General features: G+C 47.9%; 1 protein-coding gene across 7 annotated transcripts in view; it reads right to left on the bottom strand.

Annotated features, from left to right (window-relative positions):
• Positions 1-12,598, bottom strand: part of SPECC1L (sperm antigen with calponin homology and coiled-coil domains 1 like) — a 136,066-nt gene extending 123,468 nt beyond the window's left edge. For 2 of the 7 annotated variants that reach the window (XM_070628189.1, XM_070628193.1), the window contains exon 1: positions 12,364-12,598. The gene's annotated coding sequence lies outside the window, so the exon portion shown is untranslated. The remainder of the gene's footprint in view (positions 1-12,363) is intronic. The other 5 variants (XM_070628188.1, XM_070628192.1, XM_070628191.1 and 2 more) reach the window with 3 other exon arrangements.
• Between the last annotated feature and the right edge of the window lie 12,290 nt (positions 12,599-24,888).

The raw sequence follows: 24,888 nt of genomic DNA, 5'->3' as shown, positions 1-24,888 counted from the left end.
GTATCTCTGTGACTACAGTCCCAGATAGGAAACTGTGACCTTTTGAAGACATGATGTTTTCATTTCCAACTTCTTTTCAGCTTTACTGAGATATAACTGACAAATAAAACTGTAAAATATTTAAAGAGTACATCGTGGTCACTGACATACGTATACACTGTGAAAGAATTCCTACCACCTAGTTAATTCACACATCCATCATCTCACATACTGATCTTTTTTTTTTTTTTTTTGGTGAGAATCATCTCCAATTTAAAGTGGCAACTGATGGGACCAGCCTGGTGGCACAGCAGTTAAGTGCGTACGTGCCGCTTCGGTGGCCTGGGGTTCGCCAGTTCAGATCCCGTGTGTGGACATGGCACTGCTTGGCAGGCCATGCTGTGGTAGGCGTCCCACATATAAAGTAGAGGAAGATGGGCACGGATGTTAGCCCAGGGCCAGGCTTCCTCAGCAAAAAAGGGGAGGACTGGCAGTAGTTAGCTCAGGGCTAATCTTCCTCAAAAAAAATTTTTAAATTTCAAAAAATAAAATAAATAAAATAAAACAAAGTGGCATCTGAAAAGAGGTATATTTTGGAAGGTCACGGGTGCTGTCAAAGGTCAGGATTGGATCTTATTATGCACAAGTTCCCAGGAAGAGGAAGACAGAGAAAGACCGACTCTACAAGACCTGCTTCTGGGAAGCAGTGCAGGAGGTTTGGCTGCGCATAAGGTTACTGTGTCCCCACAGCGCAGGAGGGCCGCTCCAAGGACACTGACACAGTCCTGGGCTGAAAGGAATCATTTCATTGACACTGTCTTGATCTGGGAGACAGGGGTCCCAGCACACTCTGTGCTCCTCAGAGGACCTGCAGGTTACCGTGTGCAGTTCCAAAACAAACAAGACTTTAAGGAGAGACTCCAATAACCAGCCTGTCTCCAGTCCAGAGGGCTCTGGAAACAACTCAAAGAAGAGAGACTTTTGACTCAGTAAGTAAAAACAGCTGTCTTCAAATGTGAACACATCCAGAAGGCAGGACTAGGACTAGTATGTGAAAGTTATCAAGAGACAGATTCCAGGGCAGCTAATAACCAGAGACGTCCCTACCCCAATGAGCTACCTTACAAGTAGCTGGGTCCTCCTCACTGACCGAGAGCATACCAGTGGGGCTGGGAGGACCCCTGCATCCTTAGACATCAGCTGAAATGTGAACTTCTTGCACTAACCTTAGTCAGCTACACACTCAGATATTCACAATAGTTCTTTTTTGTTTTTTTGAGGAAGATCAGCCCTGAGCTAACATGTGCTGCCAATCTTCCTCTTTTTGCTGAGAAAGACTGGCCCTGAGCTAACATCCATGCCGATCTTCCTCCACTTTATATGTGGGACACCTACCACAGCATGGTGTGCCAAGCAGTGCCGTGTCCACACTCGGGATTCAAACCAGCGAACCCCAGGCTGCCGAAGCAGAACATGCAAACTTAACTGCTGTGCCACCGGGCCAGCTCCTCACAATGGTTCATTTCTAAAGGCTCTGGACAACAGTAATATAACTCCAATTATTTTTAAAAGCATTATATTGTTCTTAAGAGGGGAGAATTCTCCTAGCTTACTTTCTCACTTGCCTGCTCCCTGAGGTAACCTCTCTTTCAGTTCAGCCACCCCCATTATCTGAAACCTCCCAAGATCACTTCTGACAGCATGGCACAGAGATTTGACCACTGAACAAATATCTAAGCTCCTGGCTTCTAAGGATTAATTAACAAAAAAAAAAGTATGTAGACAAAAGACAAAGAAACTAGTAACTGCTGTGCAAAAATTCATCAGCTGTTTGAGAGAGAACGGGTCTTTTTCTTCTTGACCTCACTACTCTCTGAAAATTCACTTTCAAAGATGTTCGATGCGGGGCCGGCTCCGTGGCCGAGCAGTTAAGTTCACACGCTCTGCTGCGGCGGCCCAGGGTTTGGATCCTGGGCACGGACATGGCACCGCTGGTCAGGCCACGCTGAGGCGGCATCCCACATGCCACAACTGGAAGGACCCACAACTAGGATATACAACTATGTACGGGGGGGGGTGGGGGGGGGTTGGGGAGATAAAGCAGGAAAAAAAAAAAGGATTGGCAACAGTTGTTAGCTCAGGTGCCAATCTTTAAGAAAAAAAAAAAGATGGTCGATGATACGAATTCTAATGGACCTTTCTCAGAAGTCACTCTCTGACATCAATACAGAACTTGCCACTGATGACCACCCATTTGCAGTAAGTATATGGCTCCTTTGGCCAGGCAAATGCAGCACCTATGTAGCTTTTCCTATACAATATTTTGCACAACCACATGCAACTAGGAACGAAACAGGATAAGAACCTTGGTTGGTTATCTCTGAGGATAATACACCTTGGGTGAGAAAGTAAATACTGCGTTGGTCTTTCAGCAGAGAATTGAATGTAATAAATCCTCACCTCAGCCTACCATCACAGTATACTCTTCAATTTTTATTTCCAGTTAAAATAAATCCCTTTAGGAACAGTACTAGAAAAAATTATAAGTTCCAAATTCATACTTTCCTGTCACTTTCTTTAAAATAATATGGAAGGAATGTGGATACATTTCAAATGTGAGAAAAATAAACCAAACAAAATTATCATTAAATATTATCAAGAGACTGTCCCATATTTAAAACTTGCCTCTGAGTGGCTTAAGGGAGAAGAGGCAGAAATTAGGAACGAGAAGAGGAGGCCCAGCCAAGCACTCAGGCTCTAAGAGAGGGTGCAGAGGGAGGAGGCAAAGAAGAGTGAAAGAGGGAAGCAGACTTCGGCAAGACAGGGCAGGCATCGCTTACGTCCCCACCCACCTTCCAACGACCCCCCCAAGGCCTCTGCTGCTAGGTGGGAACTTGCGAGGGCAGCCCCTCCAATTCTTGCACAGTTTTTCATACGTGGAACCAAAGGTCGGCGCAACTGTAACTACCGTTTACCAGAGCACCTGCCAAAGCGACACAAAATAAATCCATCCCTCTTTCCACGTGAATGCTCTTCAAATATTTCAATTACAAGAGAAACAATGCCCTGCCTAAGTCTTCTGTGTTCCAGGCTAAAAAGCACTGCAGTTCCTTAAACCACACAACAAATGCATGCTAGATGAAAGGCAGTATATTACAATGAAAGGAACATAGGACTTCTAGTCAGAAACCTGGGCTCAAATCCAAGCTTGGCCACTGTTAACTCTGCATTCTTAACCTCTTTGCCTTATTTATAAAATTAAGGAAAATAACAGTTGTGCTAACTGCCTCAAGATGTGCTGTGAGAGGACCACATTTAAGGAAAGGTACACATGAAATGTAGGCTTTTTTTTTTTTTGAGGAAGATTAGCCCTGAACTAACATCTGCTGCCAATCCTCCTCTTTTTGCTGAAGAAGACTGGCCCTGAGCTAACATCCATGCCCATCTTCCTCTACTTTATATGTGGGACGCCTACCACAGCATGGCTTGCCAAGCAGTGTCATGTCAGCACCTGGCATCCAAACCCGCGAACCCCAAGCCGCCAAACGTGCGAACTTAACTGCTGCGCCACCAGGCCAGCTCCGAAATGTAGGCTTTTCCAACTTCAACTATGCTGCTGTGGATGCTCATTAGATTCCACAGTACTATTAACATAAACTTCATGAACCTTATGAATGAAATTAACTTTATAAACAAACTTTTGGAACCCAAACCAACTAAGCATATCTGTGGCAGGGGAAGGAGAGGCAGAGGCAGAGGCAGGAGAGGAGGTGATTAAGAATCCCAGTACAGGGCCGGCCCAGTGGCATAGTGGTTAAGTTCACATGTGCCGCTTCAGCAGAGCCAGGGTTCACAGGTTCGGATCCTGGGCACAGACCTACACATTGCTCGTCAAGCCACTCTGTGGTGGCATCCCACATACAAAATAGCAGAACACTGGCAGAGATGTTAGCTCAGGATCAATCTTCCTCACAAAAAAAAATAAGAATCCTAGCACAGCTAGATAGTATCCTGGTTGACATTTATATTCTACACTAGACCTACAAAAATACTACTTTAACATAAACTTGCAGGTTGCATTTCTTTTTAATTTAAAAACAAGGAAAGTTACTAACTGAAATACCAAGAAACTTCTTTTGCCAAATAGTATTTTAGGGGCTGGCCCCGTGGCCGAGTGGTTAGGTTCGCACGCTCTGCTTCAGCAGGCCAGGGTTTTGCTGGTTCGAATCCTGGGCATGGACATGGCACTGCTCATTGGGCCATGTTGATGTGGCGTTCCACATGCTCAACTCAAATGACCCACAACTAAAACAAAATATACAACTATGTACCAGGGGGGCTTTGGGGAGAAAAAGGAAAAATTTTTTTTTTTAATCTTTAAAAAAAATAGTATTTTATTCATTAAAGTGAAATTCTGATTCTTCACAAATGATTTGCATTCTATCATGACTGAGCTGGGTCTGGCTGAGCAAACTTTTGACTTGGATGGGTAACAGGAAGGCTGAGTAAATGTGCGTCTAAAGTGTGTTTTTTTTTAAGATTTTATTTTTTCTTCTTCTCCTAAAGCCCCCCAGTACACAGTTGTATATTTTTAGTTGCGGGTCCTTCTAGTTGTAGCCTGTGGGATGCCACCCCAGCCACGGCCCGACAAGCAGTGCCATGTCCATGCCCAGGATCCGGAACCGGAGAAACCCCGGGCCACTGAAGCAGAGCGTGTGAACCCAACCACTCAGCCACGGGGCCGGCCCCCTAAAGTGTGAGTTTCTAACTTTATTTCAAAATCAAATATCAGAAAAAAAATCAGAGGAGAAATGTTTATTTTAACTGCATTACTTCTAGGGCCAACAAAGAGGTTAGCACAGGCCCAACCAGGCTGCATATCAATATAAATCCGCTCTTGTGGGAGGACATCATTTTTGCCTCCAGGCCTAACCACTCTAGATGACCCAGATTATTCTCCCAAAGCATCCACATGAATAATTTAAAGTAGGCTGTAGTGTAAGGACAATCTCAATAATTCATAGGGCCATATAATAAATACATAAAAGTTCAGGAACAAAACAAGACTCCTGAATGGGCCTGAAAGTTTTGCCACATCCCCCAAAAGTCCTCTCGGCTGCAACCATCAGAAACTTCCAACACATACACCTTACCTGGCTTTTGGTGAAGGGTGTCCATTACTTATCCCCAGAGTAAGAGGATTTGGATACAATTTATAAATGTGCAAACTTTGCTATCAAGGACTTACACACTCATCTTTCAGGCTCATCAGTTTATCGCTCAGAAAAATTCATATTCATATTAACCAGTTGTGGGTTTTTTCCTATTCTTTATTTTATGAAGATGTTTCCACTTTCACCTGCAAGGTAATTTTTAACATTTTTTAATCTTTTTTTGCAAGGTGGTTAATACTAATACTGCCTTACAGTAACATGTAACAACACTTGGGATAATCTAGCCTTTGATACTTCATATACACTGATGAGGATCAAGGCTGCCACAGGGAGAGAAGCCCAAGGTGTCCTGCCCTACATACTGATCTATATCATCCTGGGGTGGGGAGGAGCACGTCCTGATCTGATCTGAGCTGATCTCTTATCTAAAGTTATAGGACCACCAGATAACCAGACCCTACCTACACTGCTACCATTTTAACCATTTTTTTCATGATCTTTCCTTTGTCTTGTGGAGAAATAACTCACATACCTATGCCTTATAAATTTAGCTCTAACCCTCAACGCACTGCAGCTCTTACTGCCCATGGGCCCTGTCCCCACGCCTGCAGCTCTTACTGCCCATGGGCCCTGTCCCCATGCCTGCAGCTCTTACTGCCCATGGGCCCTGTCGCCACGTTATTCTCTGAATAAAAGAGCACTACTGCCAGACCTTGAGAGTCCAAGAAATCTTTCTTTCAACTCCTCGGCTCGCCGAGCCCGCATCACACCCTAATCAGAAAGCTGCCACAGACCCAAACTGCGCTGGTAAAACTCCATGCTGTGTTACTTCTTTACTTTCTGCGGGGCTTTTGCTGGCTTTGTTCAATGCTGTTGCCCCAGAGCCTAGAACAGTAGTTACAACATGACAGCCACTTAACATCTGCTGAACTGAATTAATAAATGGTATATTTATACTATGGAATATTACTATGAAGCCATTCATCATAATGAGTCAGAGTGATACCAGCTGATTTAATGGAATTTCCGGAAGTATTAAGAAAACAAACAGCAAAAATATCCCATTTTTTAAAAAGTATATCCCAAAAACCCATACATTGATGAGGAAGTGGAGGCCCTGGAACCCTCATACGCTGCTGGTGGGAATCTAAAACGCTGCAGCCACTTTGGAAAACAGTTTCGTGGTTCCTCAAAAAGTTTAACGTGGCTACCGTATGACCCAGTGATTCCACTCTTAGGTAGACACCTAAGAGAACTGAAAACAAGTGTCCACACAAAAACGTGTACATGGATGTTTATAGCATTATTCCTAGCAGCCAAAAAATGGGGGGGAAAAAAAAAAACAAATGTCAATCAACTAATGAATAAAGTATGGACTATATTTGGCCATAAAAGGAATGAAGTACTAATAAATGCTACAACATAATCTTTGAAAACATTATGCTAAATGAAAGAAGCCAGACACAAGGCCACAAACTGCATGATTCCATTTACATGAAATATCCAGAACAGGCAAATTCAGAGACAGAAAGTAGACTAGTGATTGTCAGGGGCTTGGGGAGCGGAGAATGGGGAGTAACGGGTATCAGCTTTCTTTCTAAGGTAATGAAGTGTTCGGGAATCAGACAATGGACCAATGCATAACTTCGTGAATACACTAAAAACCACTTAAGCGTACACTTCAAAAAGAGTGAACTTTATAGTATTTGAACTATATCTAATAAAGCTGTTATTTAAAAAAAACTGTACATGTTCGCAAATGAATACATAAATGATGAAGAATGGTATGAAAGGTTGACAATCCTGGTAATAGAGAATGGAGGGGAGAGGGAGACAAGGGTTGAGGCAAGAAGGAGGAGCTAAACAAAAACTAAACAACCCCAAGGCTGGAGGCCTTCAGTGGCGGACTGAGCAAGGGTGAGTAAGTGTGAATGAGGTGAGTGTAAAGAATAAAAATGAGGGCACTAGGATTAAAAATCCAGCAGGTAATTCATAAAGGGGGAAAGGAAGCAAAGCTGAGTAACTGTAATGATTCAATGGAGTTTGCAGAAAATGCAGACGGCCAGAAAGGGAGAAGAACGAGAATATGGGACAGAAGATTTAAGACTGGCCCAAACCCGCCAAAGTTAAAAAAAAAAGTATGCAAGAAGAAAATTCACTAGCTCCTGCTCAAGAATTCCTGCGCCTGGCGGGGTAGAACCAATCCATAACAAGGAGACACTTCCAGGAAAAGAAGGGAGTGCTATTCAGGACGGTGGTGTCTCCTAAGTGGGAGAAAAGAGGCATCTCTTTGGAGAAAGTGTTCACTGTGACTGTTCTGGGAAAAAACAGCCCCGACAGACCGCCTTGGGAATTCCCAATGGAAGAGGTGCCACTGAAAACGGCCGAGTTGGGATCTTTCCCAAGAACTTGAGAAGGGAAAGAGGAAGAAAGGAACAACTTTAATTTTTAACAGATATTTCTTAACAAACCTTAACACTGCTGCCAGTTTCTGTGCATGCGTCTTTCCTAAGTTAACCAGGTTCTTTTTTTTCCTTTTATATAAGCACAGTTCTTTTAAAAAGAAGTGTACAGGGGCCAGCCCCGTGGCCGAGTGGTTAAGTTCGCACACTCTGCTTCGGCGGCCCAGGGTTTCGCCAGTTCAAATCCTGGGCGCGGACATGGCACCATTCATCAAGCCATGCTGAGGCAGCATCCCACATGCCACAACTAGAAGGACCCACAACTAAAAATACACAACTATGTACTGGGGGGCTTTGGGACAAAAAGGAAAATAAAATCCTAAAAAAAAAAAAAAAAGAAGTGTAATATAGGGCTTTATTTTTTTTTTAAAGAGACAAAGCATTTTTCCCCTTTAACTTTTCTGTTTTCCCTAGGCTATATGCACAATAGACAAACTTGACATTTAATATCTTAATCTCTTAAACCTTTACTGTCCAAACACATCAAATAAAAAGGAAAAAAATACCCAAGGTGGAAAGTACGCAAGGGGAAAAAGGGAAGCAATATGCACTAAATGCATATTCCTTCCAGAGGGAGGAACAGAGACGATGCCCCCTGGTTTCTGGATGATAAAATAGACATTAGAGTCTCCTCCTTCAAGAACTAAGATTTGAATTAGACACTAAGATACAAGTGAATGGACTTTGCAAGTTGGTGTGCATGACTAGGTGTCACACGGCTGGCGAGGTCAAGTGCACCTGGGGTGGAAAGCTCCGTAAAGGCAGGGACTAAGTGACACACTGCCTCAGTGGCGCTGAAGTGCCTAGCACATTAACGCACCTCGCAGATGCAACAACTTTCCATCAAGCCACACACTCTGCCATGCACTGTGGTGTCACCAGGTAGTAGGGGGAGCAGACAAAAACACAGGGTGCCAAAACCTAACTGGACAGGGTGCTGGACAAGTCCACAGGAGACAGGATAACCCTGAGCTGAGTTTTGAAGGTGATAACTGGATGAAGTGAGAGAAGAACATTCCAGCAGAGGGAGACAGGGAGAGTGCAGAGAGAGTTTAAGGAACCACAGGTTGTTCAGCAAAGCTCAATGAAGCACATAGAAAGAGGTGGAACAAGGATGAGAGTAGAGGCCAGAGCCCAGGGATGCAGGGTCCTTGATACCAAGCTAGGGACCAGTAGATCTGATTAGGAAGACAGTGGAAGTCGTCGAAGGATTTTAAATTGTGGGGGGTTGGGGGAGCTGGTGACCATGAACAGATTAACATTTTGAAAAGACAGAGGCAGGAGCAAACCTCTGGATTTAACCAAAAAATAAAGAAAAGAACTACAGCAAAGAAGTGGGAAAAGGTCAGGAAAAACATTGTTAACAGATCTACACTCTCTTTCCTCTCTCATGGACAAGTTCTCTTCATGGGGTTACCAAATTATCTTTTGAAAACAGAAGTCAGAGGTTAGCTGAGAGCAGTTAGTCCTCCGAATGCTGAAATGAGTTTTATGAAGAATTAGAGATCGCATTATTAATTTTAACTCTAAAACGCATGTTTGACAGATTTTGATATATTGTAGTTTTGTGAGTACAAAAAAAAAAAGGATCTACAATAACTCTAAATCTTATCTGCTATCAGCAGAGCAGGATGAATTTCAAAGACTTCACAGACACAAAGATCATCTGTTCACTTCAGAACAGACCACAGCCACTTCTCGCCCTCAGCATATCTGAAATAAAATCTGTGAGCCTAATTTCTTGATGGTCATGACTCAGGCCACAGTACGAAATGATTTCTGAGCTGACAGAGAACCCCACGGGGGTTCTTTACCTCCACAGCCAGTCTATTCAGTACTAACAGTTCCAACCACCAGGAGGAATTCCCCTGCCTAGGCTTATTTTGTTGGCACAAGCACATACAAAAAAAAATCCTGACATTTTCTATCCAGTAGGAAAGGATGATCAGAACAGGAACATTTTTAACACCAAGCAAATTTAACAGAGCTTTCTCAAGTGCCTGTGGATTTTGACAAATGACCACAAAGTATCAGACTTGCTATTTTAAAAAAAAAAATCTCTATTTTAATCTTCTTAGAAGCAAAAGTCCCAGGAACTTTTTCCTAAACTCCCAGACAACAACAACAAAACAAGAGATTCTAACTATGACTTCAATAAAGTAATCGGAAAAAAAAAGCCTAATTGATTCTAGGCTCTCTTTACTTCTAAAAATACCTTATTGTGATAAGATAACCAACCTTGGGGGCCGGCCCTGTGGCCAAGTGGTTAAGGTTGCACACTTCGCTTCGGCAGCCCAGAGTTTGGCACGGCTCATCAAGCCATGCTGAGATGACATCTCACACATTAGAACTAGAAGGACCTACAACTAAACTATATAACTATGTACTTGGGGGCTTTGGGGGGAAGAAGAAGAAAAAAAAGATTGGCAACAGATGTTAGCTCAGGTGCCAATCTTTAAAAAAATAAGATAACCAACCTTGTAAAATTTGCAATTTACAATCACCAAATACCACCATTTACTATCATGATCAAATACCACCATTTACTATCATCAAATATCACCATTCACTATCAACATCAAATATCACTATTTACTATCAACACACCAAGAAAAAGACACTTTTCCTGGAAAGGACAGTCCTTTAACTGAATAAATTTAGTTTTATGAAAAACTCCCCACATTGTCCTTGTTTTTCTCAATACGCTAAGGCCCACTCAACGCTCCATTTCAGGGGCCTGACCAAGAGTCTCCAAGATTTGTTTTCACCAACTTTATGATGCCCCCGCTCCCCATCTTTGAGGAGGGACCACAAACAATATCATGGAACTGGTGAGAACACCCAGTTCTACCCAGGGCTGAAGAAGCCTCTGTAGGCAAGAATCCATTAAACGTTAAAACTCAAGCTCCTTTGTCCATCTCCTCACCCCACTCCCTCATTTTACAAATGGGAAAATGAAGGTCCAGAAAGGAAAACTGACTTGCCAAAGCCATAAAGCCAAGAGAATTTCTCTAGCCTACTGACACTGTGTCACCGTTCCTCTACTGAGCTGGACAGTTGTGTAGTACTATGTACCATTTAGCCACATGATTTAAATATGTATATGGTTATACTGAAAGTCTTAGGTATTATGAAAACCCAACCCTGAGAGTAATTTTGAGCCGAAGCAACACTATCGCCCGAGTCATCTGAAATACGATGTACTGTGTCTAGTCAGTTACAAAGAGAACCTCTGCTACAGAGAAATGCATCTCAAGATGACCCATTGCAGATACACATCCTAAAAGTTCAAGTTTAAAATACAACTTTGATATAAACTTCACCTGAACCACAACTACTATAACTACTTTCCGCTCACTATGACACTGTACTTGACACTCAGGTGTTTGGCCTGTTACCAAGGCGCACGGTGATAAAGCTTTTCTATGGCACAATATTCACTTTCTTACTAAAAATCAACATCAAGAAAATCCCTACACATCTAGAGTACGCACAGGCCACCAAGAAGCATTCTCCAGCTCCCTGAAGTTGCTGAGTCTTTAAAGACTCGGCTTGGTGTACGCTAAATCAAAGAGACAAAGGAGACATTTAAAAGAGAACAAAATTACTGGATCAGCTATTTCTTTATAGAAAACATTTTACCCAGATCAATACCCTACTTCTCCTCACACCATACGCCCTTTGTACTGCTGTGGCTATTTTAAAACCTAGATGTATTATGCTGCCGTCTCCTGATATCGACCAAGCCCACAGCTCTGATTTCATCTCAAGATGCATCCTCCTGGGTGACAGCAAACGCTGTTGGGCTCCGCAACATTTTTTAGTTTCTTAAGTCTGTTGTAACTCGGGAAACATTATCAGTGGTTTGAGACGCTCTTTTTACAACACACCTTTCCCCGGAATCGATACCGGCGGCGAATTTATGGGAATTTTTCCTGGGCCCTCCCGTACTTGCCAGCAAATTATCAAGGGCATCAACAAATCAAGGTTCTCTGCATTTGAATGGTCAAGGAATTCTTACTTGGTCTTATAAATAGGCTGAAACTACGTGGAAACTGATTTCTTTTCATTTCCAGGGGAGCTGCCCAAGAATGAACTATGATGTCTTCAACTTAACCACTTAAGCCATACAACTACCAGATTGCGGGAAATGAAAATTTTCCTCAACAAAACACCGGATCATTCATTCCCAATGTGATGCAATTCACAAGGTCTCAAGAAAGAAGGACATTCCGCCTGCTTGGGGCTGACCTCGAAGCGGGGCGGGACGGGGATGGGTGCGCGGCCCGGGCAGAAGTAGAGCCCACAGGGGCCGGGGGTCCGCCACCCGCGGCCCTGCTCCTGGAGCCGCGTCCTCGAAGCCCCGCAGCAGCGCTGTCCTCGCCGGGGGCAGGGGACCAGGGCTATGGGGCGTCGGCCCGGCCTCTCCTGGAGCGCGGGCAAAGCAAAGCGCGAGGGTCGCACACGGCCCCTCGGCTCGGAGGGGACCGGCGAGCGGGGGGGCCCGCAACCAACCGGGCCCGAACACCAGCCAGCGTCGGCCCGGCGGCCGGGGGTCGACGGTCGGCCCGGGAGCACGGGAAAGGGACGGCGCAGGCGCGGGACGGGCTGGGGGCCCGGGAGGGGGACGGCGCAGGCGCGGGCCCGCCGGGGTCTGCGGGGCCGCCTGGGCCTGGCCGCGCGGGCGGCGCTGAGGAGAGAGACCGGCCCGCGGGCGCCCGCTGAGAGGACCAAACCCCGGCTCTTACCGCGCGGCGCCGCCTCGCTCGCTCGCTGGCTCCGGGTTGGGGCCGGGAGGCGAGCTCACCCGGTGGCGCGGCCCGAATCCGTTGAGTCCAGCCTCAGGGCAGCAGCCAACCCCGCGGCGCCGTTCGCCCGGCCCGCCCCGCCTCCATCGTGGCCCCCGCCCCCGGCCCGCCCCTTCCCCGCCCCGCACGGCCGCCGCCGCCAGCGCCGGCGCCGTGCAGGCCCCGCCTACATCCCGCCACCGCGCAGACGCCTACCGCCCCGCCCACTCCCTCGCGTCCCTCCGGGCTCTGGCTCGCGCAGGCGCTCTACCTACCGGCCGGTCACAAAGGGCCCAGCAGCCAGTGCGCACGCGTCAGGCTTTGTGCTGGCGCTCCTGGCTGTGGATGCTGCTGGCTGTGGGAGATGATGCGCCTAGAGCACCCTAGTCCCAAAGGCTTTCCTGAGCCCAAAGGTCCACCATTCATGCAGCATTATTTACAGTGTGCCAAGGAAAGGACGGTGCTGGGCATGAGCTAGACAGTGGTGAGAAAAACCCACGCCCTGCTCTCCTGGCTCTCCCAGTGCAGCAGGGAGCACAGACAGTAAACAAGAGAGCAACCAAAAATGAGGCCAAGTATCCTTTATCGAGTTAAGGAAGTTCTATCAGGTCACAATTATCAAACGGGCCTTTTCCTTTGATAGTTTGAACTACGTTCATAGATTTTTATTACATCATCTTCATTTCCTAGGAAAAAGACAACTTGGTATATTTTTAATACATTGCTGGCCTATTTGCTAGTATTTTATATAGCATTTTTGCATATATGTCCGTAAGTCACATTGGCCTGTACTTTTGCTTTCTCATGCTGTCCATGTCTGGTTTGAAATTAAGCTGTAATAAATTCACAGTGAGTTAAGACTTCTGTTTCTTCTTTATCTGGGAGATCATGTATAAGGATTTTTGTTCTTTTCCATGTTTGCTGAACTTACCTATAAAATCATCCAGGCCTGGTGTTTTTCTTTGGTTTTGTTTGTTGTGAGATTTTTTGAGTTGGGATGCAGATTTAAAAACTAAGCGTTTCATTTCTTTAATGGTTCTAAGTCTAGATGGAATTTCTATTTCGTCCTATTTGATGCGGGGTCGGTGAGCCGAGGAGTCAAAAGAAAGATTTCTTAGACTCTCAAGATCTGGCAGTAGTGCTCTTTTATTTAGAGAATAGTGTGGAATAGCATGGGGACAGGACCCATGGGCAGTCAGAGCTTCTGCTGCCGCCGCTTCTGCTGCCCCCGCTGGCATGGGGACAGGGCCCATGGGCGGGCAGAGCAGCTGCTGCCGCTTCTGCTGCCCCCGCTGGCATGGGGACAGGACCCGTGGGCAGGCAGAGCTGGTGCGTGGGGACAGGACCCACGGGCAGTCAGAGCTCCTGCTGCTGCCCCCGCTGGCATGGGGACAGGGCCCATGGGCAGGCAGAGCAGCTGCTGCCGCTTCTGCTGCCCCCGCTGGCATGGGGACAGGACCCGTGGGCAGGCAGAGCTGGTGCGTGGGGACAGGACCCACGGGCAGTCAGAGCTCCTGCTGCTGCCCCCGCTGGCATGGGGACAGGACCCATGGGCAGGCAGAGCTGGTGTGTGGGGACAAGACCCACGGGCAGTCAGAGCTCCTGCTGCTGCCGCTTCTGCTGCCCCCGCTGGCATGGGGACAGGGCCCATGGGCAGGCAGAGCAGCTGCTGCCCCGAGTTGAGGGTTAGGGCTAATTTTATAAGGCATGGGTACGTGACTTATTTTTACTGGAGAAAAGAAAAGATGATGTAAAAAGTCATTAAATGATTTCAGTGCAGATGGGGTCTGGTTATTGTGCGGTCATATAACTTTAGATACGAATCTGGCCATATAGATCAGCATGTAGGTGAGGATGCCCTGGGCTTCTCTCCCTGGGGCGGTCCTAATTCATACCATAAAAAAAAGTCCACTGGGTCGTATAGTTTGGCATGTAGGCCAGGTCACCTTGGGCTTCTCTAGCTGGGGCACCTTAATCCACATCACTATTGTTTACTGTTATATGTTTGCAGGAAAGTGTATGTTTTGTTGATATTTTCATAATCATTGGTGTGAAGTTGTTCATTTAATTCCCTCGTGGTTCTTATTTTAATCTTATTTGGTTTTTTGTTTCTGAATACATTTCTAAAACGTTTACGTATCTCAGAATTCAGAAAGCACCATCTCAACAGCATCTCCGAAGCGGTGGCTCCGAAGTGGATGCAACTAAATGTGTTCAGTTTCTTGATATCTTTCCAAAGATTTTATGAATAAAAACAAATATCCAAAATAAACAGATATGTACTTTTGCTTCTTTTTTACACAAATGGTACTCTACTATCCATAATGATCTGGATCTTTCTTTTTAAAACCAGAATAGCCATGATGTTTTAATGCTGTAGAGATAATCGTTCAGCACTAGGGTAGGACTAAGGTCATGGTCCTCGTAACCAGACAGCCTGGACTCAAATCCGAGCTCCATCACTTACTAGCTGTCTGTCAGTGTTTTCATCTACAAAATGGGTGCTGTTATGGGTTGTGGGGATTAAGTGGGATCATGCAGGAAGGGGACTTAGCCTGAAGCCCAGCACGCAGCAAATGCCTGGACAATGGGAGGGGCATTCATGTTCCATCTGTAGGCATTTACACTTCAAACAGGACTCACTATCATTTAGATCCTCACACCAGCCCCGTAAACTGTATGGAAGACAAAACTGAGGCTCAAAGAGGCTATTTCACTTGCCAAAGCCACTCAGCTAGCAAATGGCAGAAACAGAACAAAACTGTCTGGCCCCAGGCACCTGCCCTCACCCCACAGCTACTGACAAGCCATGCACACTGTTAAAAGATACTTTTTTATATTAAAGTGCACAAAATGAATGTATCACTCAATGAAATACCAAAAAGTGAAGATCAAGAAAAAGAACTTTAGCAGTTTTCCCAGTACCATCCCCCAACGCTACACCCTCCCCAAAGGTAACCACCGTTCTGACATCTAACTCTGGATTAACGTGGCCTGATTTTGAACTTTAAATAAATAGAATCGTATTGCATTGGTTTCCTAGGGCTGCTGTAACAAATTACCAAAACCTTCGTGGCTTAAAACCACGGAAACGCATGTCTCACAGTTCTGGGGCCTGGAACTCCGACATCCGGGTGTCGGGGTCTCGAGGTGTCGGCAGCTCTGAGTTTCCTCCAAAGGCTCTGGGGGAGAATCCATTCCTTGCTTCCTCTGCCCTCGGCCAACGGCCTGCATTCCTTGACGTTCCTTTGCTTGTGGCTGCATCATTCCAATCTCTGCCTCAGACTGTGTATGTGTGAAATCTCCCTTTGATTCTGATATGAGGACACTTTTGATAGCATTTAGGGCCCACTCAGATAAGCCAGGATAATCCCCCATCACAAGATCCTTAATTTATCTCACATCTGCAAAGACTTTTTTCCAAATAAGGTGACATGTACAGGTTCCAGGGGCAGGGGCCTGACGTCTTTGAGGCCCTTTATTCAGCCTACTACAAGAACGTAACCTTTTGTGTCTGCCTTCTTTCTCTCAACATTAGGTCTGTGAGGTTTATCCGTCTTGTTGCATGTATCCGTGGCGTGCAAAATGAATATCATTTTGGTTGCTGCGTAGTATTCCGTTGTGTGAATTTACCGTACCATGGTTCATCCTCTCTTCTACTGATGGACACTTGCATTGTCTCCAGTTGTGAGCTATTCGTAGAAGGAAAATTGGATTAAGCAAAAAAGATTCCTGGGGTCTCCAACGGAAAGCTAGGCATCCTTGGAACACACTCTTCTAGGCTATCTGATTCTGATTTTCTCGGGGTTCTGGGCCTTTTACTGCCTTTGAACTCTTCACAACTCTGTAAATTGTAGAAAACTGATGGGATGCAAATAATTGTTGTCTAGGGACTTGCAAATGATTCGTACCTAAGGACAACCCTCCCCCACAGCGGGAAAGCCAGTTTTGCCTCCATTTGCAAGTTTATTTCAGTATTTCTGATCTATAAATGTGTCTGACCTTTGAATTCTCCCTTGAACTGGTGGTAACATCTTACCTGTTCCTTCATTTAATTAATGAGTTAAGTAAACCTTTTAATACATGTTTATTTTATACTCTTATTTGTTTGAGTCATGATTTTACTTCTTTTTTTAACTACTTTTAACATTAGGAATAAAGTTCCTGTAAACATTGTTTTTTCTTTCTGAGGACGATTGTCCCTGAGGTAACATCCACTGCCAATCTTCCTCTTTTTGCTTGAGGAAGATTGTGGCTGAGCTAACATCTGTGCCAATCTTCCTCTGTTTTATGTGGGACGCCACCATAGCGTGGTTTGACGAGAGGTGCTAGGTCGGCGCCCGGGATCAGAACCTGAGAACCCTGGGCTGCTGAAGTGGAGCACGTGAATTTAACCACTACACACCAGGCTGGGCCCCCATGAACATTCTTGTACACAGCAAAGTACTTCTAATGAGTCAAAACTACTAAACTAGATTTTCTGCCATTGAAATTCCAGAGGGGAAGCAGGGGGCCCAAGGGGGCAGAAAGGGTCCAGGTGCACATATGTATGGTGACAGATAAAAATTAGACTATTGGTGGTGAGCACAATGCAGTCTATACAGAAACTGATGTATAATAATGTACACCTGAAATTACACAATGTTGTAAACCAATATGTCCTCAATAAAATAAATGAAAATATATATATATATATAAAGGAATGCAAAATAAATGCCACAAGGAACAAAATATCAACATTTTAAATAAAGACAGGCTGCACCCCGCCCCCCAGATTCCAAAGCAAAAGAGCCACTTTCCATCAAGCAGGAGGCTGCTGACATTCCCTGAGCAGCGACCAGGCCTGTGGAACTGGACCCTGTCCCTGGGGCTGGGAAGGGGGCAGAGATGGCTTTGACAAGGTCCCCAGCCTCCAGGAGCCTCTCTGGCTGGGGCAGTGTGACCTGGTGCTAAATCAAGTGAGATGCTGCTAAGGTGTCCTGGAGGAATCAGCAGGATTCTGGGAGGAGGTGGCCTTTGAGCAGAGTTTATATAAGAAAAGGGCACATCGGGGACAGTGAATGGCAGGAGAAAGAGCAAGGAAGGGAAGGCAAACAGCATCCTCAGGGAGCAGAGACCGGGGCGCAGGCAGAGCAGGGAGCGTGGCTGTGCACACGGCAGCGGGGTTGGGGGGGAGCGGGCACGGAAGAGAGAGAGCCTCCCACACCAGGCCTCGGAACTTGGGTTCTATGGTGTGGATGGGAGCCGGTCACTGCAGCTTTGGGACAGGGGAGAGACAGGCAGCAAGATCTTCTTTAGGAAAACTGGCCTCATGGCATGCACAGGATAGGGAGGGTGACCCAAGAAGTCAAGGGACTTATTCACGATCCTGGGGTGGCTGGGAGGTCTGGGATGGCGATGGGGCAAAGGGGAGGAGACAGATCTGAGGATGGGGCAGAGAGAACCTCCTGGACTTCACACCAGTCTGTGGCTGGGCGTTGGTCGTGACATCTGAGTGGTCCCATCAGCCTCACCCACACCTTGTCCCCTGTCCTTGCTCATCCTCCTCGGCTCCCCAGAACTGGAGTGGCAGAAAGAGCAGGCAAGTGGGGCACCTACTGGCCTGGAGCAAGAGGGGACCTGGGGAAGCAGGTGGCCGACTGCCTGTGCAGGAGCCTACCTATTAGTGTATGAGCCGCTCCCAGGGCCCAGCCTTCACCCCAAGTGGCAGGGTTTGGATGCCACGATGACCTCCATTCTTGGGCTAAGAGTGCCCCTCTGGTCAGGCCTTGCTGGCCCCATGCTGGGGTCTTGTCACCACTGAGATGGGCTGAGCTCCGCAGCCCAGTACTCCCTTGAGCTCAGCGCCTCTGGTTTCTCGCTGCTCCGCTCAGCTCACCCTGATGCCCACTGGTCACTGACCGCCCCACTCGGGCCCAGCTGCTCAGTCTGCGCCACAGCTGGAAGAGCTAAACAGGCAGCGGCCGCAGGCCAAGTTTTAATCTGAAAACAACTGTTCTCAACAGTTAGCAAGCCATCAGCTCTGAGTGCCAGGACATCGAGTTTGGGATTCTTGACATGCCTCCCTTGGGGTCAGGGGAGCTCTAGGTCCCGGGAAATGTGCAACTGTCAGCTGAGCAATGATGTGTCTACAAGCAGAGATGGGCTGTTTGCCTTCCGCAGCCACTGCTGCCCATGCCAGGAGGGAACCATGTACGCGGCAACCACGGCCTGAAGCCCTGGAAGCCCCTTGGGACTCTGGCCTGCAGGTGGCCCAGAAGAGATACAGGATGGAGACCAACTCTGGACAAGGCGTCCATCCTCCCTCCTGGCCTAGAGAGATCAGACATCATCAGACCCTCTTATATCACAGTCAGGGAAACTGAGGCCAGTGAGAAGGGAATGGTGAGTCAGTGCGTCCCACGTGCCAGATCTGCGAGTCCCCAGATTTGAGCTCAAAGCCTGGTTCAGACAGCCATCAGCTGAGTGACCTCAAGTATATTCCTCAGCTTCTCTGTGCCTCCAGTTCTTCTGTGAACAATGGCAGTACTCTCACATTGGTCAGAGGTGTTAGGGGACTAAATAAGAAGTCCTACGCTATTCTCTGTTCCTGGCATACCACACTTCTCCTCAAAGCCCTTGGCACAGGGCAATCACATGGCTAATAAACAGCAACGCTGCCCTTAGTGTCTGCAGACCTGGAGACTGTAAGCGTCTGGAGGGCAGGGCCTGGCATGTAAGGAGTCAGGACATGGTTCCCCTTATCTCTCAGTGTCCAAGTCCCCATCCACAGGAAGCAAGAAGCCTTGTCCAGGCTCCTGATTTGAGTCCATCCAACTGGGGGACCTCGGGAAACAACTATACATCATGGTAGGGACACAGGGAGATCAGGGATGACCCAAACAAAGGGACGCCAACACAACCTGCCTAAGGCTTAACTAATCTCTATCGGCCTGTGTGGGGCACTTCCCAGCGTCAGAGTATCTAATGGAGTCCTTATTTTACAGCTGAGGAAAGTGAGGCCCAGAGAGCTGAGCTAGTGGTCCAAGGCTTGGCCTCTGCCTCCTGGGTCCACGCCCCAGCTGGTGTTGCCTCCCCCTTGCAAACAAGCCTCCTGGACTTCTGCACGCATCCCGAGGCTCTGAACATGCCCGCGTCTCCTCTTGGAGAATCATGCTCAGGACTCACAGCCCTTTTAGAAAAATCTTCCCTTTGAGGAATCTTTTGTTATAGGGAAATTTTTTTTTAACTTTTTATTGAGCTTATGATAGTTTACAACCTTGTGAAATTTCAGTTGTACATTATTGTTTGTCAGTCGTGTTGTAGGCGCACCCCTTCACCCTTTGTGCCCACCCCCGACCCTCCTCTCCCCTGGCAGCCACTAATCTGTTCTCTTTGTCTACATGTTTAACTTCCACATGTGAGTGGAGTCATACAGAGTTTGTCTTTCTCCATCTGGCTTATTTCACTTAACATAATACCCTCAAGGTCCATCCATGTTGTTGTGAATGGGATGATTTTGTCTTTTTTATGGCTGAATAGTATTCCATTGTATATATACACCACATCTTCTTTATCCAATCATCAGTTGCTGGGCGCTTAGGTTGGTTCCACATCTTGGCTATTATAAATAATGCTGCAATGAACATTGGGGTGCATGGGACTTTTGGAACTGCTGATTTCAAGTTCTTGGGATAGATACCCAGTAGTGGGATGGCTGGATCGTATGGTATTTCTATTTTTAATTTTTTGAGGAATCTCCATACTGTTTTCCATAGTGGCTGTACCAGTTTGCATTCCCACCAGCAGTGTATGAGGGTTCCTTTTTCTTGTTGTGAGGAAATTTTAAGCAAATGGGTAAAACGAGACAGAGATAACAGTGCATCATTAAGCTGTTTGGAACCCAAAGCATGCCTGTAAGTAAATGCTGCTTTTGCAGGAAAACCTGAAGGCAGTTCAGAGAAGTTCTAGAAAGATCTGGAGGAAAGACAAGCCCGTTGAAAAAACATAAAACTGCCCTGAGGAACTAATTTAAAACTGGTCAGCAGGCCACGCCTGCCACAGCAGCCAGGGGAGGAGAGGGGACCAGAGGGAGGGACAGGTATCTGTGTCAGGGGCAGGCTGGGCCGGGAGTGGCCGTCAGCTTGGCCACGTGGGGCCCTGGGCTTCCAGCCAGACGCAGGCTGACCTGAGCACAAAGGAAATGGGTGGCGGAGGTGAGAGCTGGTGGCCCTTCCCAGGATCTTGGGGGAGAAGGAGAAGGAAGGGCCAGAGCTGGGGGCACAGGAGGGACGGATTTACATCTGTTCCGAGCAGGAATGCATTTGGAAGTGGGAGAACGGAGAGGGAGTTGGAGAGCCAGGATCTGGGCACAGTGTTTTGACTCACTAGCTGGGTGACTGTATTATTTCCCAAGGCTGCCGTAACAAATGACCATAAACTGAGTGGCTCAAAACAACAAGAATGGGTTCTCTCCCAGTTCTGGAGGCTGAGGTCCAAAATCCAGGTGTCGGCAGGGTTGGCTCCTTCTGGAGCCTCTGAAGGAGAATCTGCTTCAGGCGTCTCCTGGCTTCTGGGGCCTTCCAGCAATCCTTGGCCATCCTTGGCTGGTGGACACATCACCCCAATCTCAGCCTGCGTCTTCACACGGCATCCTCCCTGTGTATCCCTGTGTCTTCTCCTTTCCTGTCTCTTATTAGGACACTCATCATTGGCTTTACAGCCCATCCTAATGCAGGGTCATCTCATCTTGAGATCCTTACCTTAATGATATCTGCAAAGACCCTTATTCCAAACGTGGTCACATTTTGAGGTTCCAGGTGGACAGATCTTGGCGGGGGGAGATTCACCCATGACAGCGACGTGGAAGAGCCACTTCCCCTTTCAAAGGCCTCACAGTGTCTGAACATGGAGATGCTCTCACAAGGAGAATCAGAGGAACGATGGCCATGAGTGGGCTTAGGGACCACATAGTCCCATTGGGACAGGCATGTGGCTTCAGCCCCAAGCATCTTGAGAGCAGTTGTCATGCACCACCGGAGCCAAAGGTCGCAGCCCACGCCTCCTGGCAGCACACGCGGGTCAGCCTGGCAGTCGGCCTCCTTTCCCAGTTAGAAGTTGCTCCATTGTGGGTCCACTGAGAAATCCTCAGTGCCCCGGGACCTCCTGCCCTGGCCCCATTTTGGGATCAGCGTTGCCCAGCTTCTCAGGCTCTGCTGCTCCTCATGCCCTCAGCTGGGGATGTGCAGGCCAAGATCCCGAGTTAGGCCCTCAGAACTCTTGCGGAGGCTGTCTGGAGACTGAGTAGCTGAGGAGGTGGCCAGGAAGGAGCGAGGGGAGGCATGGGTGATGCCAGTCGGGTGGAAGAGGGATTTGCTAGCTCCCGACGCTCCAGCCTGGCATCTCTAGGAGGCAGGTTTAGTATGAAGTGGCCTGAGTGGGCTGAGACTCAGAGGCCAGAGGCCAGCCTGAGGGGTGGACAGGGCTCCCGCAGCTGCCGCCCACCGACCAGGAGCCTCAGGCATCTTTTCCTGGCCGCCACCAGACGAAAAGGCCCTGCCTGGGAAATGCAGCTCAGGAGTGTTTATCTAACGGAGAACACAGAGGTCACAGATGCCTTAGCTTATTCCAAAGAACTTCTGATCACCTCCACCCAACATTCTAAATATTGTTTTCAGAAAGTAGAAGAAATAGCCACTATTCCCCTCTCTCCATTGTTTTTCTCTCCTTCTGGCCCCATTTCCCCCTGGAGCCCGGAGGCGGGGGGAGGTGAGGTGCACTGGGGGCTGGGCAGCCAGAGACGGGAGTCAAGTCAGCGCCAGCCACCCCAGCAAGGCAGTGCTCGTCAGGGAATTAAATCATAGCTAGATTGAAATGGGCCCCTGCAGCGTCTGCCTCTGTCTCGATGGGTCTGGATTTCCCATGCTGGCCTCTGGGGCCGAGCCACTGGTTTGGGAGGTCACCTGCCCATGGTCACTGAAGCCCTCGAGCCCCTGCCATGTCCCCGAGGCCGGGGTGGCCACCATCCTGTTGTTCCTTGCCTGACGGCTGCTCAGCCGGCAGCTGCTGGGGACCTGGGCTTGTTCAGGCCCCACCATTCGGGCCCCCTCTTTGACCAGAATCACATCTAAACCCCCACATGCCCAACTGCCAGCTCAAGTTTCAACCAAGTGACTGAAAACCGACAAGGAGACTTTCTGGTCAGGCCTGCCCAGTTCCGCTCACAGGAGGGGAACCGAGAAGTAGTTGGTGTGTGGACTGAGCCCTCACCGTTCTGGCTGAACTGGCCAGAGAAGCCTCGAGAAGGCCTTTCTGGGGACATATGGCTGCGTGCTGTCCAGTGGGGCTGCCTGGTCCAGGGTACTCGGTGGATCTTGTTCGGGAGCTTACAGACGAGCAGCCTCAGCCCCCAAGGCAGCTGGTTTCCCTTCCAATCTGAGAAGCAACAGGGCCCTGTCTTCCACGAAACTGTTTACTCGGGTGCCTGTTGGTCACGGCCCCGGCTGGCCTTTCTGTACTGCGAGAATTGGGGTGACCCATCGCTCTCCCCGACTCAGTTACACTGTCTGAGTTCCAACACCCCTTCCCCCGGGTCTGACAGTCCCCCTCCCATCCGGGGTGACCCTAAGCCCCGGTGCTGCCTGCTGACCTGTGGTGGCTGCTCCCAGAGGCCATTTGGGCCTCTTCAAGAGCTGGTGTGTCTGTCGCCCCTTCACTTTTTCTTTTTCTTTTTTTTTTTTCTTTTTCTCCCCAAAGCCCCCCAGTACATAGTTGTGTATGTTTTTTTAGTTGCAGGTCCTTTTAGTTGTGGCATGTGTGGCACCTCCCCAGCGTGGCCCGACGAGTGGTGCCATGTCCGTGCCCAGGATCCGAAGTGGCGAAACCCTGGGCCGCTGAAGCAGAGCACGCGAACTTAACCACTCGGCCACGGGGCCGGCCCCATCACTTTTTCTATTTATCTTTCCGGAGCTCTTTATGATAGCCCATCGTTAGTCCATGGACGTGCTTCCCTTTAAGGCAATGGGGGCATTCTTTTGCGGGGTGGATATAGGAGTTCTTCTGAGATTTCTATACAAAATCCTGCCCTCCCTTTATTTGCACAGGGCATGTGTGTGTGGGATGCCAGGAGGCCGCGGCCCGGTACCCGCACCAGCACAGTCCGTCAAGGCCAGGGCTGGCGGTCGGCGTCTGGCCGCATCTAGTGCCAGCTTGGGGGCCATCAGGACACCGAGACCCGGTCTCTGCTCATCGACCGGCTCTGGGATGCCAGGGTGGGGGCTTTGTGTGCCTGGGTTTCCTTATCCATCAAGAAAAGGGATTGGACTAAGAAGCCTCTGAGGGTTCTTTGAGGTGTAAAATTTCAGATTTAGGGCAGCGGCGAACAGTCCTAACGGAGATGCAATAGCATTTTTTTTTTTTTTTAAAGATTTTTATTTTTTTCCTTTTTCTCCCCAAAGCCCCCCGGTACATAGTTGTGTATTCTTCGTTGTGGGTTCCTCTAGTTGTGGCATGTGGGACGCTGCCCCAGCGTGGTCTGACGAGCAGTGCCATGTCCGCGCCCAGGATTCGAACTGATGAAACACTGGGCCGCCCGCAGCGGAGCGCGCGAACTTAACCACTCGGCCACGGGGCCAGCCCCTCATTTTTTTTTTTTAGTAAAGATTTCGAATAGGACCAGGAAGGTAGGGCTAGAGAGCTAACTGTAGCCTTCCAGAGGCCAAATACTCAGAGAAGGGCCAGTGGCAGCCTGTTCCTCGTCAGCAGAGGTCAGAGTGAACAGACAGCATGGGGTGCACGAAGCTTTCCCAATGTGGGCAAGAGCCAGCGTCAACCCTTGTGCCCTGTGGGACGGGGACGCTGCGAAGGGGTGCTTAGGCTTTCGGGGCCTCTGAGGGTGGAGATGCATCCCCAGAGCATCTTTTTTTAAGAAACTATTTTATTGAGGTCATATTGGTTTAAAACCTTGTGTAATTCCAGGTGAACATTATTATATACCAGTTTCTGTATAGAATGCATCATGCCCACCACCTATAGTCTAATTTTATCTGTCACCATACATATATGCCCTTTACCCCTTTAGCTCTCCCCCACACCCCTCCCCTCTGGTAACCACTAATCTGTTCTCCCTATTCGTTAACGTCACACTCTCAAGGTCCATCCACGTTGTTGCAAATGGGATGATTTTGTCTTTTTTATGGCTGAGTAGCATTCCATTGTGTATATACACCACATCTTCTTTATCTATTCATCAGTCGATGGACACTTGGGTTGCTTCTATGTCTTGGCTATTGTGAATAATGCTGCAGTGAACATAGGGGTGCAGAAGTCTCTCTGAATTGTTGATTTCATGTTCTTTGGATAGATACCCAGTAGTGGGATGGCTGGATCATATGGTATTCATATTTCTAATTTTTTGAGAAATCTCCATACTGTTTTCCATAGTGGCTGCACCAGTTTGCATTCCCACCAGCAGTGTATGAGGGTTCCCCAGGGCCTCTTGTCACACCC

Source organism: Equus przewalskii, chromosome 7, assembly GCF_037783145.1.
Source record: "Equus przewalskii isolate Varuska chromosome 7, EquPr2, whole genome shotgun sequence".
In the NCBI taxonomy this organism is placed as follows: Eukaryota; Metazoa; Chordata; class Mammalia; order Perissodactyla; family Equidae; genus Equus; species Equus przewalskii.
This window is presented reverse-complemented; position numbering and strand designations above follow the sequence as displayed.